Below are 17,110 nucleotides of genomic sequence, written 5' to 3' on the forward strand. Positions count from 1 at the left end.
CACCTGCTGTAGTGACACCTTCATGGACTTGCCCAAAGAAGACCAACTCCATCCCTGAAAAATGCCAGAGCCTCTCATCTCTCCCATTCACCCTCTGCAATCTTTTGCTCTCATTTAGCAATGGTGCTACCAAGACAGAGACCCAAATCTTCACATTCTGTTTCATTTCTCCCTGTGTTCCCTATGCATGATGTCTCTGTGCTGCCCAGTGTCCCCTCCCTACTCAGAAGCCCTGGCTCCCTCGAGCAGGGGGAACTCCAAAGCTCCTGCCAGCCCCGGGGCTCCTTTCCAACAGACCAGGAGAGACATCTTTCAACTCACAGTCCACATGTCCTGTGATCTCTGAGGAAGGCAAGGAAGGAAAAGCAAAGCAGTAGTGTTACTTGCCCTTGCAGAACCCTTATCTCCTCACCTCAACAGGATCTACAGCTCAACACAAATAGGCAAAGTGGCAGCAAGAACTGGGGGAAGGGAGGGGATACTCGTCAATCAGCATTTAATCTCATCAGTGCTACGTGCCCAACAGGGAGGCTGTGCAAGTTAAAAGGGTTTTTGCTAGCTCGACAGATTTCCTTTTAAAAATATTTTTTTGCTAACTTGGGGAAAAACAGTCAGAATTTTTTTTTCCTTTTTATTGGTTTTGTTTTAAGCACGCAGAATCCTTCTCGTCTTCCACCGCACACAACATCTCCAGCGTTTTCACCATGTGGCACAGCAAACCAAAGATCAAGAGGAAACTCGGCAGTAGAAGCAACATCTGTGCAGAAGAAGGACTTAAAAGATCCCACATGTTTCCCCATCAGGGAGTCAGCCTGGTAAATAAATAGAGCATGGCTTTGCGGATTGTTAGCTAACTCGCTTTTCTGCCTACAGAGACAGATTTTTTATTAAAAATGGGAAATTTTGTTTTCTTGTAGGTAGAGCTCTGGGTGTCTGAGGTCAGGCATGGGCAGGAGCTTCTTTCAAAGAAGAGGGGGGAAAAAAAAGAGGGGGAGGGAATCCCCACCTACTGACTTCGAGTTTCACTGCTGCTACACTTTTAGCCAGGAAGGCAATTCTCACTTGACTGCGTGGTGACTGATTGAAGCTGGAACTGATACAGTCAAATTCCCAGGGTTATTCTTGGAGTTAGATTAGCTTGGCTAATACAAGCCTTTTTAACCACATCAAGAGAGACACAACGTGTATAACTTAGTGCTATTTATCTAAAGGGTGGATATCAGCAAAATAGATACAATAAACTGAAGCTGGAAGAGTTTGGCTAAACTTTCATAGACTACACTTTCCACCCCAGCTCTTGCCTCCACTGGGAAAGTCTAGGGGAGCTGGGGGAGGCAGGGGCACTCCAGAAGCCACGGAACCTTCAGGATGTTAAAGTCAAATAAAGCGCAGCAGAAGCAGAGAGCCTTCCTCAGCACTTTCCTGCACCCAGTTCTGCCATTCAAAGCCAGTGCAACTTAGAGCTAAAGTCCTAAAAAAGCAGGATTCTGTATCCTCCCACCCACAGAGAGGGATGCAAAGTGGAAGATGAGAAGGAGATGTATACATGAGAAAAAAAGCATCAGTGGACTTGAATTAAACATCCCAAATCTTCCAAAGATGATGGAGTGTCCTGAGCCAATGCCTAACATCCCCCCTCGGCCCAGTTATGGTAAGAGGAGACAAAGGGAGTAGCTGGGAATGAAAAAAGTTAAGGGCTGAACTACCAAAACTCCTATTGGTAGGCACAGCCCTTCCCTCACATGATTAAAAGACAAAGACCAATAAACAGATTTTCAGTTCTCTTAATTGTCTGCAGAGCATCTGAAAGTCAAAAACTCTTTTGTCTGTGACAAATGTTTTTCCATTAAAGGAAGTTATTCTTGTTATAACTGCAAATACACATATGATTGATGGAAAAAACCCTTCACTTAATGCCCCAGGTTATTCTGCTCAGACATGGGCAGTCTCCACAAGTTGTTGCTCACATCTTTGATGTGTGACAGTTAACTTAGGGACAAAGTTTGCTAAATCAGAAAGCAATTCTGTCGCCTGGAGTAAAATCATCCCAGGATGAAGGCAAAGAAAGGAAGATGCAGAGTCCCAAAGAATTGAATTAGGGATGTAGCTGGCTTTGAACAGACAGCAAAACACAGCTGGGCAGTGCATTTTGGCAAAACTGGAGTAGCTCAGTTCATCTACTTACAACGAGGAGGAGCCTCCAATTGCATGACTGGTGTAGTGAGCAGAAAGAAACACGTTACCATGTCCGTGTACCACAGGGTGGAGGATCCCTTTGCAAAACAGGGAGGTATATGGAAACCAGGAAGTGAGCTTTCCATCCATTCAGGCAGCAGGTCTGGAGTCAGGCTGAACAAACACAGCCCATTCTCACTTGTGGCACAACAGATGCATGAATAACTTACCACCAAAACTGCCCCTCCAGTCTTTGCCTCTCCAGACTGCTCTGGGTTTGCTGACATCTTTCCTTCTGAAGTCCTGCACAGTCCTGCCTTCTGTTCCAAGCACCTTCCTTCTTGCTTCTGACTAAAACTCCTTTAGAAGACCTGCTATAAAACCTTGTGGTCCAGATAATGACTTTCTTACAGCAGTCACCAAATGATCATCAATTAATCTCATTAAAAATCAAGGGAATTACTCATGTCAGTTGCTGCTTATTAAAAAGAGCAAACTCAAGAGCACTGGCCTGCTCCACTCCTTTCTATTTGTCCATAAGCATGAAATCACTTGACTTGCAAGAATAAAATAGGAAGATTTCAAAGTATTAACTCAACTACCTCCCCAGCCATCTTCCTTCTCATGTCTTCTGCTTCAGGCCATCTTTAGTTAAAATGCAAACATATAATGAAGAAAGAGACTCTCCTGCACACAAGAACCATTTGGGTTTGCCCCATAACAGCATCTTTGGTCATTTCACATCGGCTCAGCTGTGAAAATAAGATTCCACCCCTGTCTGCCTGGTAATACCTGGTTTAAAATCTTAATGAAGAAAAACAAGCACCCTTTGAGATGCTAAGGGTGGCATCTCTGAGGATGAGAAGCCAAGCAGCTTCCTGATAATTTACTTAATATATTTTTTCTATCTTGGTTAAATTTCATGAAACAACATTTCTTTCTGCTGCACACATAAGGAATTACAGCACCCAAGACTAAGAGGCAACTTCTCTTTGGAAGGAGAGACTTGTACTCTGCTACAAGCCAACCAGTGCAGGGGACATGAACATTTAAACTGTTCAATGGCTTGACTCTATGGCATTTGCCAGTGGGAACTTTGTTCCTGGTTTGGTTTTGAGGTTTCAGAAGTTTATGTCCAAATCCAACTCCCTAAAATGAATCCATTGAGCCAGCTACCTGACCTCCACCTATGCCTTATACCACAGACTGTAGATGGGTTCCTCATGGGCTGTTGGTTTCTCCTCTTCCTTCCTTGCAGCAGTTTTAATTCCTCTGGTTAGAAGAATTAAGTTCTCCTCTTAAAATGAGCACATAAGGACACCCACATAAACTCTTAGTGTGGAAATCTTTCTGGTTCCTTTTCAAGTGGATGCAGGTTTGCCTGGATAAAAATCAAAGCTCTGCAGAAGGTCAGCACTGCAGTCATGGGGAGATTTATTTATAAGACAAAGATCCTGAGGGTGACTTTCATGCAAGCCCCTTACTTTGGCAAGCAAAACGACATTCACTGCTGCAAAATTACAAAGGACTCTGACTTCTACAGGGAGACATGAGGCCTTTCTCCCTTTCCAGGGCATAATTTACTTGTGTGCCAGAGAAAGAGCAGTTGGAAATCAAACCACGACCAAGAGCAGCAGAGTTTTTGCAAGGTGCCCCTAGAAGTCCCAGCTTGCCACCTTACTCTTGGCCACTCAACTGGTCCCAAGACTATATTTCTTCCTACACTGAATGCCAAGAGGCACATCAGCTTCCCTTTTTCCAAGTGCTCATCAGAAAATGCATTTTTCATTAAAAATGAGGCAAGCTGACCATAACTTTAAATTTAGACACTGATGGACTTGAAAGGTAAAGTATTAGAGGACAGTCAGGCATCAGGCACATCCCTTCTCACCTGAGGCTGATCTGATCTCAGAGTCCCAAGGAGGAAAGAAGGGCTACAGCCAGCTGGGAGACAAGGAAGAGAAGAGAAGGCATCTGTGCATGTATGGGGTTGTGTGCACACTTCTGAGAGAGTCTGCCAAAGAAACTGGAAGAAAACCAAAGATTCTGCCAGGGATCTGAAACTAGTGATGATGGAACTCACACCTCAGCAAGAGGGGTTAAGGGCATCTGCAAATCAGAAAAGACTGAAAGTCTCTGATGCAGAAAACATAAGTTTAGATGAGGAGGAAAGGTAAGATTCCAGAATAGGAGCTATTAATTAAACCCCTGAAGAGCTGCAGTAATTTCCTTTCATTTTGAAGCTGGAAACCAGCTGTGCTGCTTGCTGAGGGGATTGATGGTTTCAGCATCATCAGCTATATTTTGAATTATAAACCATGTGATCTGCAAGAAAGGGAATGGCCAGGATGGGTTTGAATTCTGTCATCTGCCAGAGTTTTCTGGTGGGTAAACCTCTCTGGTCCTGTCTCTGGTTTTGCACCTGCAAAATGTGAGACAGATCTCAGGTAGGTGGCGTGAGATGTAATCAAGAGCCATCAAAGGTTCTGAGCCTTAAGCTGCAGAGCAGGAGACAGAGACTGAATTCAGAGGAACTACACTCCTCTAAACCCAGCAGGACAGAAGCAAATGGAAGAAATATTATTTGTGGTTTTCAGATACAATTATCCTCTCATTTGCAGGCTTGTCCATCCATAGCATAGTCCAAATCCTGGTTAACCAGGGAATCCAAAGGAGTCTTTCACTTAGGGAAGATGGTTGGCTCCCATTGCCAGAGAACAGATCTCGTGCTGCTAGGTAACATACCAACATTTAAATGTCAGCAGGTGAAAACAAGCAAGAGAGTGGAGAACACAAGAGACTATCTCCACAGATTCACCCTCTACATACTGGCCTAGAGAAGATAATTTCTTCAGTTGTTTGGTTCTAGAAAAGGTGTTCTGCTAAAGTGAATCAGTGGAGCACCCATGATGTAAGTGGGAGGACCTCATTTACTCCAGCTCAGGACCATACCAGCTGAGATCAATGACAGAAGGAGATACACCACAGGGAACGAAACCTCTGCTGCTGGGGCAGATCCTTCCACAGCAAACAACTTTCTCTAGATTTCTCTGAGCTTCTTTTTATTTCTCCTCTGCTTCACTGTCTCACAGGAACAACAAACCAGTTCACCATCACAGACACAAGACAGCAGGAGGCCTGCTTAACTCCCACCCCTTCAAAATTGGCCAGAGCAGAGCTGCTCCTGAGCATAAGACCAACTAGGAAAAGTTTGCAAAAGATCTTTGGGTGAGGACATGGAACAGACTGAGCCTAGGGGAGTTCATCTGTTAGCCACTCACACACAGAACTGACATCTTACACAGCAGAAGGAGGTGGAACTCCATCTCTTCCTAAAGCAGCAATGGGTTCCACAATGCAGCAGGAATAACTTTATCAGGCAGCCAGTGACACTGGCTCCCTTGTGGTGTTACATGATGCCACAGCATGCAAGAGAAGTGCAATAATTCAATCCCTGAGAAGCAGCAGCAACTGCTTTCCTTTTATTTTTAAAGAAGAAAAAAAAAAAAAAGATACAGCAAAAATTCATCCGGATAACCAGCTGACATGCCTGACAATTACAGCATTATAGGATATGTTCTGAATTAAATATCGTGCAATCCGTGAGAAAGTCAAACAAAAGCAGGAAAATGCATATAAAATAAAGAGAACAGACATTTACAGCATGGTGTAATCCTCAAAGGGAAAATGCCTTTCTCAGGTCTGAAAATTTCCACAAGAAATCTTGGAAATCTTACAAACCTCTCAGTATCCAAATAAAACAGCCAGGGGAGGAGAAGGCAGGGAGCAGAGACTGGGGTTCTTTCCCCAACATGATCCATCAAAAGAGGGAATGCTGTTTCCCAGCTGAGACATTTGGTACTTTTCATAAAGAAATGCAGCTTTCTCTAAAGGCTCCACAGAACTAGCCTGGTTTGTGGCTAACACAGCCTGGCAAAACATTCTGAGGTGCTGGTTGGGGATGGCAGAGGCACTTGGTGCATCTCTGAAGAGCTTCTCAGAAAGCCCACACTGTCCTTTCACAGAGCAACTATTGAAGTCTCCTGCCAGAAGCATTTTCTTTCCCCTGTGCTAAATTAAACTGGCCTCATCCAACTTAACCACACTGGAAGATGCTTGGACAAAGGCTACTTCATACTTTTCCATCTATCCATGGTGATTACACGTCCCCTGTTACTCTGGTATCTACAGAGGATTTGTCCCAACAGCATCCCTGGGAAGTAAGGCCATACCACAATGCCTGTTTTAGAGAGATGAATGCTGCAGTTATGTGGCACCACAGGGTCATGCAGAGCTGGGAGAGCCATGCTGATGCCCTGCCCCATCAGGTCAATTAGCTTCTGGGGAAGGCTCACAATTTTGTGATGGGATGCATGAAATTTGTTGGATTTTTTTTCTGGAGCCCACGTGCTCAGGCTGCACACCCTAGGCATCTTCTAAAAGATCACTGCAGGTCACAGTAAAAATCCTGTCTGGAAGAAGAGCTAACTTCAAAAGAAGAGCATCTTTCCTTACATTCTGCAATGTTTTATCCTTACAAAACCCACAGGCTTAAAGGGTTCTTTCAGATTGCACATAAGCAGCAGGAGACCAGTGTGTCCCAGTGAGAGGCACTGCAGCAATAGTGCCCTTGACACTCAGCTCTGGCCTTCAGACAGCAGAACTGCATCTGACAGCACTCTCAGAGCAGAGGGTCCAGTTTTAAACACAGTGGCAAGTCTAACAGCTTCACTGAAAGGGAGCAAAGCACCAAGGTCATTTCCATTAATCACTGCTTCCTACATCACTTCGGCATTTTAAAGAATATTTATTCTCTTTTTTTAAATTTCAACCCTTTCAAGCCAATGACTGAAATACATGGTAGCCCCACTACAACTTTAGGGTTTGTCAGTTCACTAACTTTACCAAGCCACTCTAAAGACCTCAAAATGCAAAAACTGAGAGTGCCTGCCCTAAATTTGCGCAAGTAGGAGCAGCTCAACTCCGCTTAGCCCAGCACAAAGACTGGACAGATTGGTAGGAGGCTGCAGGTGTTTGAAAAACCTTTGGGTCTTTAAAAAACCCTCGGGCAGCAGCATCAAACACTGCATTGCAGCTGCAAGCAGGGTGCTTGAGGAGTATCCCAAAAACAGCACAAGGGTCATTAGCAGACTGCTGGTACCAATTGCATCCTTACTGTTAGGACACACTCCAAATATTGTCATGATTTACAGGCTGTTTTGGTTTTACCACAGTTTTGTTCAGTGCTATCAGATCATCCAGGGAACCAAACTCCTGCTCTGGTCTGTAACATGAGATGTAGGATGGCACCTTGTGGGAACGGGGGCTGGCCCCTCATTAATGAGTCCCCTTGTTTGTCAGCATGACTCCTGGGTTCAGGCAGTCCCCAAAAGGGGTGTAAGGAGCAGGAGAATCACACTGGTCATGCAAAGCTCTCTTCTATCCTTCCTTACTCCTCTCTCAAAAAGAGAGAACAGTGGATTTTCATGGGTGTTTTATGTGGCGACTACCCAGACAGCCAGATCCCATCTTTGCAAACTGATTCTGTTTGAACTGGTGCAAAGCCTGGCACAGAAACTCTCTGAAACCAAATTTATACATTGAACTTGCACCCACAGAATCCATCGCTAGAGAGTCTTCTGAGTTGCTCACACAGTGCTGACCATAGTTTTAACTAAACCCTGCTAAAAACACACCCTCATTTAAATGGGTAGACTTTTATGAGTCCACAAGAGTGCTTCCCTGCTCCCAGTGCTAAGAGAGAAATGAGACTTTAGCTCCAAATGTATGAAACTTAATCCCTCTGTTTTCATAATCTACATCTTCTCTACAGCCTGTTAGATTTGCTTGATATATTGTCCCCTGGAAACCATGAGTAACTTCAATATTGAAAACAGAAACAATAGCTCCGAACACAATGGCACATTTCACTTCACAAACTCCATCTGAAATGGTATCTACTCATCTCTGTAGGACACTTCTCATAGCTCTGGAGAGAGCATCTGCAGAGGAGAGCGACCGCCCAGCACAGTACAATGGGGAATCCGTGCCAAGCACAACACAACCACAGGTTTTAACTCCACGCTGGGAGGAGACTCCTTTGTCTTCTTTTCTTCCTCCCTCCCCACCTCCAAGCCCCAAGATGTTTTGCCTGCGTATCTGGTTCCAAACACATGTGCATCTCATCTTTGAGGGGATTTAGAAAGGAGTTCAGACAACAAACCCCACCACCGGAGCAGGCAGAGGGAGCGGCACAGATGTAACAGAGACCTTGCTGCAGCCTCCAGGGAGGTAACAAGCAGCCAGCAGGACAGGTTTCCAAGAGCTCAGAGGCAGCTGCCAGCTTAACACCCCACCCCAGCACGGGCCCTTCAGCTCAGGCACTGCCCAGCCTTGGGTGCTGTGCTGGCATCTCTCCAGGATGCTCAGGTGGCACACAGGGACAGCAGAAGTGGCCGGTGCATGGGAAGGGCAGATTCCAAAAGCACTGGCTGTCCAGTTGGGCTTGCAATGCAGGGAGGAAAGGATTTACACACTAGAATACAATGTGAGAGCAAACCTAGGTTTGCAACAATCGGTCTTTACTGGTGCCTACTACAATGGTGGCTCAGAGATTGGTTTCTCTCTGTAGGTTTATTTCTGGACAGGGGTACAAAGTTCATGGAATCAAACATCTGTTTTAATCAGCCCTCCCATCACTAGTACAACCACACAAGCATCTGAGCTGCGCAGTCAGACCCACACCAGCTCCTTCTGATCCCTGCCCCAACGTGCAGCATGGACAACTTTCTCTCTTTAAAAGCAGAAGGGGAATTTGGGTAACATCAGAGTTCATAAAGTCCATGCCCAGAAGGAGAATCCCAGGGGACTTGGGACCAGAGCTGTCCCAAAGGACTCAGCACCCTACGAAGGGAGGCTATGACTGCAATCTTATTTTTGTAACTACAAGTTTGCCTGAGGAGTTTCATTAATTGAATTGAGAACAAAAGCAAACCCTGGGAAAAGAGAGGGGCCTGGCTGGTGGCCATGGCTGCTGCTCAGAGCCGGGTGGGCACTCCAAGTGTTTACAGGGCTCCGTGTTACGCTCTGCATGCTCCAGTCCTGCCCTGGGATTTCCGCTCAGATAAAAATCATCCATCTCTGGACTCATTCCTTGTGGACCAGATGCTGTTCTGTGTATCGTACCAACTAATCACATGTAATCCTTGGCGGAGTTTGAAAAGCATCGATGGAGGTCTTTGACAACAGTAGGGGTTATTTTGGTCTTTTTTTATCTCAGTAGCTTTTAAGTGGCACAGGCACATTGTCAAGAAATACTGTCAGGGCTGTGACTTTTCCAAACTTGCTGATGAGACAACAGCTACAAGTTGTGAGGGAGAAAGAGCGCATGGAGGCAGATGCTTGCATCCAGGAGGAGAGAGACTCCTTCCAGCTCTGTCCTTCCACAGGAGGTTTACTGCCTATATCTCTGCCTGGTGGCATTTGCAAGACCTGGTGGTGAGAGCATAGTCAGCAATACGAGGTGCAAGAGGCACCCAGCACATGGTTACCCACCACAGGCAGCACAGTGCTGCCTTGAAAGCCAGAGCTGCTGTGCCCATCCCTGTCAGGATGGCCACAGGGCCATGTGGGCTGAGCACCAGCACCCAAGGGTTCAGAGGCAGCTGGGTACGTGCCCAGCTTGTCAGTGAGCATTTATGCCTGCTCTCCTCTGGCAGATGCTCTTCCAGGAACATGAGGAGCAGTGCAGCACCAGGAACAGTTTGTACCTAACTAGGCATGTACTCTGTCATAAAACAAAACACAAGTGTTCTCCAGCCTGCCTGGTCACACATGCACACCATGGTGGCCAGCTGAGGGGTACACACTGCATGTGCACTTATGTGAGATGTGCTTGGGTGATTCAAGGAAAGGGTGCTGGGGGGAAAGCAAGGCACAGGAAATTGCAGCCACAACAACTCATCACATCCAGCAGCTCCTTCCCAAATATTCCTGAGGGGAAGAAGGTGACCTACAAACTACTTTGATGGGCAGGCTGATGACCATCCAGGACATCCAGCAGTGATGATGCAGATTTCTATGCCTTTCCACATCTTGTGATCAGCTTGAGAAGCTGGATGGGGCAGACAGGCAGGGCAAACAAGCACAGCAGTCATTCGTGCCCTGCTGGGCACTGTGCAGGCATCCTGGACTATTTCTCATCCTCCCTGTGGATTTGCACTTGTCTATTCTCTCCCTCCTCTCCATCACACAAAGCGACAATAAAGGAACATCAGAAAGATGTCCAGACTGTGGAAACATCCTCAGAAGTGTGTTGAAAAGTCCAAGCCTAGCTAACAAGCTGCAGGTACCACACAGTTCTCTTCTGCTCTAGCCCCTGGCTCAGGTAGAAAATTAACATTTCACAGACTCCTCCTGAAATTGCATTTAAGATATTTTGTCACAGAAAGTATCCAGGAAGACACTAACTTGGATCAAAGAGATTCAAGCCATATCCAGGCCTGTAATTCCCCTATGAGCAGCAGTCAAGCTGTCTGATGGCACTGCCCTGTGAGACCTGGCTGCTGGTTTTGAAAGTCCACATGATCCTTGTGTGCTCCATAGGGTTATCCATCTTTAGCACCTCAGCATTATGGCTGTAAGGAATCAGGTCTAGAGAACTGCCTTCTGCAGAGCCCAGCACTAGGTATTCAATTAAACAAATAAAAGAAAAAGCTACCAAGAAAGAAGTGAAGTGAGGAGGAGGTGGGAAGAGGAATGACACATCAACTGCTTTCTACCAGGCACAAACAACTTCAAAAGTTGAGTTCCACATATGCACCCTGGTGAGAGTAAGAAAAATATCAGAGCACAGAATGGCCCATTTTCCATCAGAAAGCAAGACACCAGCTTCATCAAAGCACAGCCACTGCCAACCTCCCTTTGTCATCAAACATGGGCAGAAAAGGTGTGGGAGGGCATCAACTACACTGCCATGGCCAGCACAGAGAATGCTCTTTGCCAGCAACCCAGATGCAAAGTTACCTTGCTTAATTAGGGCTTCCTTTGGCTCAAGTAACTGACCAAATAAATTACACTACCAGACACGCACAAATAACTGTTTTGCTGAGCCAGGTGCAGACAATGGCTTCTAGCCCTTCATCTGGGATTGGTGCATGTCTCTGCCTGAGGTCAGATGCCAGAGAACATTGTGCTGGCCAAGAACGAAGGAAAACCTGAGAGTGGCTGAGGAACAACAGAAACAAAACCCAGAAGAAAATTTTCCACCCTAACAGGTGCAGAGATGTGATTAAATGTGCCTCAAAATTCAGGCTTTCAGCACGGCCTGAGCCTCACACTGCAGATTCAAAACGGGCAAGGAGGCTTTGAAATCCCACCCCTGCTTTGAACCCTGCAGATCAGTATCAGCCTGGAGAAGGATTTGAAGCCAGAGGAAGATGCTCATGTTTCGAAAGGGGAGGCAAAGGGGCTGCTCTCCATTACAAGAGAAACTGCAAGAGCAGCTTAGGCAGGTGATCCCCTTGCCTGAATGTGGGACTGGACAGCATTAAGCACTGCAAGTACAATAGAGACTTGAAAGCAAAAACAGATTTCCCTTCCTAACCATACTGAGACATGCAACAAGGTAAACTGCCAGACAGCTTCACTTGCCTTTCTGTTAAAACTGAGCAAAGGAACAGGATTCAAACGCCAATTCTGCTAACAGATGGGCTGACACTGTAACAGAATCTCATCTACTTAAAAGCATCTCTCAAATGTCAGAGGTAGAAAAAGAACTCCAGACTTCATATCCTGACTCTGAATGAGTCCCTCGAGGTATTGCTTCCATATTTGATCCATGCAGAAAGAAACTATTTCTATCATCAGATAGGAACACAGAGAAAGAAGGAAAAACTGAGATGAGGAAGAGATGCTGCTGGGGAATCATGGGGTTGATTCTGAGTATAATGCTGACTTGCAGGAGTCTGACAGTTCTGGGACGTGTGCAGGTGCCCTGTGTGCCTACAAGCAGATAAAAAAAAAAAATCAATGTAACTGCTCCAAAAAGCAAGAGAAAGAGCCAATTTCTGCAAAATCAATGATTTCTAGGATGCAGAGGCCACTTTTCCGTGCTTTGGCACTCATGTAAAGTTCCCCACTGAGAGCAGTGAGCATACAATGTTTATGTAGTTAAAGAGCACCTACAAACTGGCTTATTCTTTACTGAGAGGGTGATCAAACACTGGAACTGGCTACCTAGAGGAGTGGTTGATGTCCTAAGCCTCCCAGAAGCTAAGAGGCATTTAGACAATGCCCTTAACTTGCTCTAATTTTTGGTCAGCCCAGAATTGCCCAGGCAGCTGGGCTACATGGTAATTTTATATCCCTTCCAACTGGAATATTCTCTTCTAATAATGAAGCCCCATAGTATGGACATATAGCAAGAGTTTCTCTATTTCAAGATTATGACAATCTCAGAAGATGAGAATTTTCTGTGAACTTTTCCTGTCCTTGGAGCAGAACCCAATACCCAGGACTGAATTTAAAACTCCACATGAGAACAAAATGATCAGTCAGAGTTCTTGACATGACCACAGCCACCATTGCATCTGGATACCTGACAGCCACATGTTAACTTACCCTCTCAAACCCATGGGAGATGTCTGCCTTCCCAGTTGTCCCCATCTCCCTTCCTTACACTGGTAAAATACTGCTGGCAGCATAACACCCCGATTTCAACAGAGAGCCCCCAAACTCAGCTGATCACAGTGAACAAAGGCTTTCAGCTTATCTTGCAGCTTCTTGTGCATTTTCTAGCCCCTATCACCAGACATATGTAGCTCTGCTCAGAGCTGCTACGTCCTACTGAAATACAAATAAATGAGCAGGCCACTATGAGGTAAGGAAAGAGTTAGTTTTCCATTCTGAATATTGACTTATCTGAGAGCCTGGTGTATTTGAAATCAATTTTTTGAAATATATTTAAAGGGCTCTCTTTTATAGAGGGACTTTGTAATGACGTGGAAAATTCACAGCTCCCAACATCAAGCTATGGGTGGAGGGAGTCTGGAGTATGAATTAAAAATAATGTGGCTGTTTGCAGAAATTAGCAGCACCAATTTAAATCCACACTCCCCTCCCTCCTCAAATAATCACCCTGTGAACAGAGGTGGTTTGTGGAGCCCTCTGGAAAATGTTCCTCATGGCCTCCATTCCGGACCCAAAATAAAATACATTACATGGCAGCAAATACTTCACCAGGGTGCTGCTCTCTCTTCCCCCAACTCACGCCTCCCATTTGCTGCTAATTAAATGAAACAGCAGGTGCTTAGACCACAAGTGCAGCAGGGCTGGAGAGAGTGCAGTGATTAAACCCCCCTGGAATGTCTTCTTGGAGAGCTGCATCTTTCCAGGGACCGGGCTCTTGGAGGGAAGATGAGATTACAGGCAAGGGCTGGGTCAGCCTTTGGCTCTGAGCTCCACGGTCAGAGGGTGCTTTCGAAGGACGACGGATCTCTAGAAACATCAGGGCTCTGAGTGAGGTTCTGGCACCTCTGTTTAGCCAAGCCCCCTCCCCAGCATCCCTGCTAGCACACAACAGAGTGTGCTCGGCCTCTGGGCTGGAGACTTCTCCTTTCTCACCCAGCTGAGAACCATCACAACTATGCAGAGCAGCCTCCCCCATACCAAGGCATGTCTGGGCACCTCAAATCTTCAAGCAAAGATTAGCAATGCAGCTCCTGAGGCAGGAAGCCATCCCAGCCTAGCCCTGGGTGAGGCTAGGGAATGGATGCATCACAAGCCAGAGTGCCAGAGCTGGCCAGGAGAGCTATGGGTTGTGTCTGAACACATGACACACCAGGTCATGCTAATGAGATATTCCTAGTTGCCACCCCGAGCAAATGCCTGCAAGCCCAGAGAACAATTTTGTAAGAGTAACTCACTCTTTGGGATGTATCCTTACCCCATGACTCCTGGCACATCCATTTACCTGCTGCCTCTGTGCTGCAATCTCATCCACAAGGTACTCTGGGGACACAGCATGGGCTGAATCCCCCCCCCAGTTCCTTCTCATGAAAAAGAATGATCCTTGCTGCCACCAATGCCATAACCAAGCTTCACCTCCTGAGACCAGAAATCAAGCAAAATGCAAGGCAAATGCTATTCTGTTATTGACAGGGCAGACACAGTGCTGTTCAGAAATGGACAGGCATGGAGCAAGGGGCGCTTAGGGGCAGCCAGAGCTGAGCAGCCCATCAAACCAGCTCTTTCTGCATCCTGCTCTGGGGCCTCCTTGTTTTGCCCTGCTCACCACATCTTCCTCCCATCCCAGCATGCCAGTCTCACCCAGGTGATTTCCCATGGAGACAGGACAGGACAGCTGTAATCACCCAAAGGCCACCAGTGCATCCTAACTCAGAGGGACCCTAAACCAGTTACCAACTGGGATAACATGGTACAAGCTTAGAAATAAATTCCTCATCCCTTCTACAAATTCCATTTCCAACCACAAGACTCCATAGATCCAGGACATAATCCCAAGAACAAAAAGCACTATTTATATTCCTGCTGAGCACTTAACTTCTGTTTGGTCACTCTGCTGATGTTTCACTTCTTCACCAAACCCTGTCAGAAATGGCTGGGGACAAAGGGAGAGGAGAGGGAACATGGTCATTATGGTCTGGCTTAGCTACTGTAATACAGCTAACATTTGGCTCTGTTAAAAACACTCCAAACCATAGACTTCAAAGCATTTCACAAATATTAATGAATAAACTTTCTCCAGGAGGGCTGATTATAGTCCCCATTCTATGGGTGGGTATTTCCAGATAACCTTCCTGCCACACCAGAAGTTCCCCGCTCCTTCTTCCACACCACAGACTCTAAGCTCCTAATTACACAAAAAACATTTCCACATTAAGGCAATGAAATATATTTTGACCTAAGAGTGGAACAGGACTCAGCATGAGGTTTCCTAACAACAAGAGGCAGGAACTGACAGCCCTAGTGCTCCTGCAGCTCACAGCACACTCCTGCTCAGCTGGATGATCCGGGGCTCTCCCACACCCAGAACCAACCTGAAACTTCATAGGACTCCTGTCTACCTTGGAAGCACCATTTGCAAACTTTTCCCTTTACATAAGGATAGTCAGGGACCACCTTCATGGAGTACATCACTTGTTCCATCCACCTTATTCCCAGAATCCAATGGCAAATGAATCTCTGCCACCTCCTGAAGCACCAAATGCTGAATCCTACCCTTACATGCAAGCAGCCAGCACCCTCTAACTCTCAGCAAAGTAACACAGTGAGCATTGCACAAGGCAACAGAGGTTTCTGCAAAGCTGCACCACCAGTTACCAACACACCAGAAAACTACCAGACAACCTGGACTTGTTACAAGGACACAGATGTCCAGCATGTGCCATCCCACAATGTACTTTCTTCACCAGGAAGACACATGCCAGTTCTGTTCAAGCATCTGTTCAAGATGATGCAGCAGCACATCACTGTAGTGACCAGGAAAAGCCTGGACTTGGATATCAAACATTCCCAGAGGACAGAGAGGCCACAACATTCCCACTCACTGGGCTGTCAAAAGGCAGAGTTTAGCCAGATAAAAGAAAAAGTCTGTGAAATAATTTTTTTGTCCAGGTGGGTAAGGTGTATTCCCTTCTAAGATAAAACTTGGATCATTAAACTCAACCTAGCCCTTTGAAATATTTTTTTCCCTATTGTCATTTTACTTAGTCCTTTCCTGGTTTGCTTTTTAATTTCTTCCCATTTGGCATTTCCCCCTCTCTTTCACAGTGTTTTCATGGTTTGTCCTCCACCTCTCTCAAAACACCTGGCTGAAGGGAGCAGCTCAGCAAGTCTCACTGGTTTTCTTAACACACCCTTTAAAAACAAATGACCCAGACACATGGCTCTGATGTTACCTCTGTTTGCAAAAGCACCACTAAATCGATTAGGATCTGCCCTTGACTGACCTGGTGAATCAGAGGCACCCCTGCATCAACACTGATGCCTCAAGAATAGCTTTAATAGAGAGCTCTGCTTGTACTACAGATTTCCAGAAATTATCTTAAACACACCGTGATGCTTTTCTGAGTCTCTGCTTAGTCCTTTGTGAGCTTGTTCACAGCTCCTGCCATCAAGAACTTGTCAGCAACCTGTTGAGGTGCAAACCTCCTCACTGGACTGCAACTCCTTGCTCTGCTGTCTTTGCACCCTCAGAGGTCCCAGGTAGGATAGCTTAAAAAAACTTTAGTTGTGGCCACTTGTGTGGGTCGATGCTCAATGGCAGGCGTGCACTCAGCAGGCTGCCAGCCAGGTCAGTGCCAAAGGATCTGATGTGCTGTAAGAATTCAAGTCCTTCCTTTCCTGCACAGATCTGACAGACCAGAACTCTCCTTTTAAATGAAAAAGCAAAAGATGGATAAAAAAGCCCTCAGCTTTGCTGAATGCTGTTCAAACAGGGCACCCAGGAAGGAGTGTGCACAAAGCTGTGCTTCCCCAGAGCCTCACTAGTCCTGCTTTTTGCGTGACTTCACCGTGTGTGTTCTCAGCTCTGTGGCTTTTACTGCCCTGATCACCCCACTTCAGTGCTTCCCCTGAAGGGAGGGAAGTGGAAATTGCAAAAGGCAGTTCTGCAGTGGGAATGCTTGCATTTGCATGAGATGTGAAACTGCTCTGGTTGCAGAAAAGGAGAACCATGCTGTGATTCGAGGCAAGCAGGAGGGAACAGGAGGCAAACTCCCGACTTCATGCTCCATACATTGATGGTGAAAAGATCAGTCATTCACATGCTAGGGGGAAGAAGCAAATAGCACCCAGGGCCCATGAATCAGGCTGGGGTGAGCCTGATCAGGAGCCTTCCCTATGGCAGGCAGGACTGTACACAGTCCACAGTGGAAGAGCTGCCAGCTGATGCTTTTCTGTGTCCTGTAAGCAA

The 17,110-nt window shown here is 46.2% G+C and overlaps 1 protein-coding gene across 4 annotated transcripts in view; it reads right to left on the reverse strand.

Moving 5' to 3' along the window:
- Positions 1–17,110, reverse strand: part of SH3PXD2A (SH3 and PX domains 2A) — a 235,230-nt gene that overhangs the window by 167,055 nt on the left and 51,065 nt on the right. The window lies entirely within an intron of this gene.

Source organism: Camarhynchus parvulus, chromosome 6 (assembly GCF_901933205.1).
Source record: "Camarhynchus parvulus chromosome 6, STF_HiC, whole genome shotgun sequence".
NCBI classification, from domain to species: Eukaryota; Metazoa; Chordata; class Aves; order Passeriformes; family Thraupidae; genus Camarhynchus; species Camarhynchus parvulus.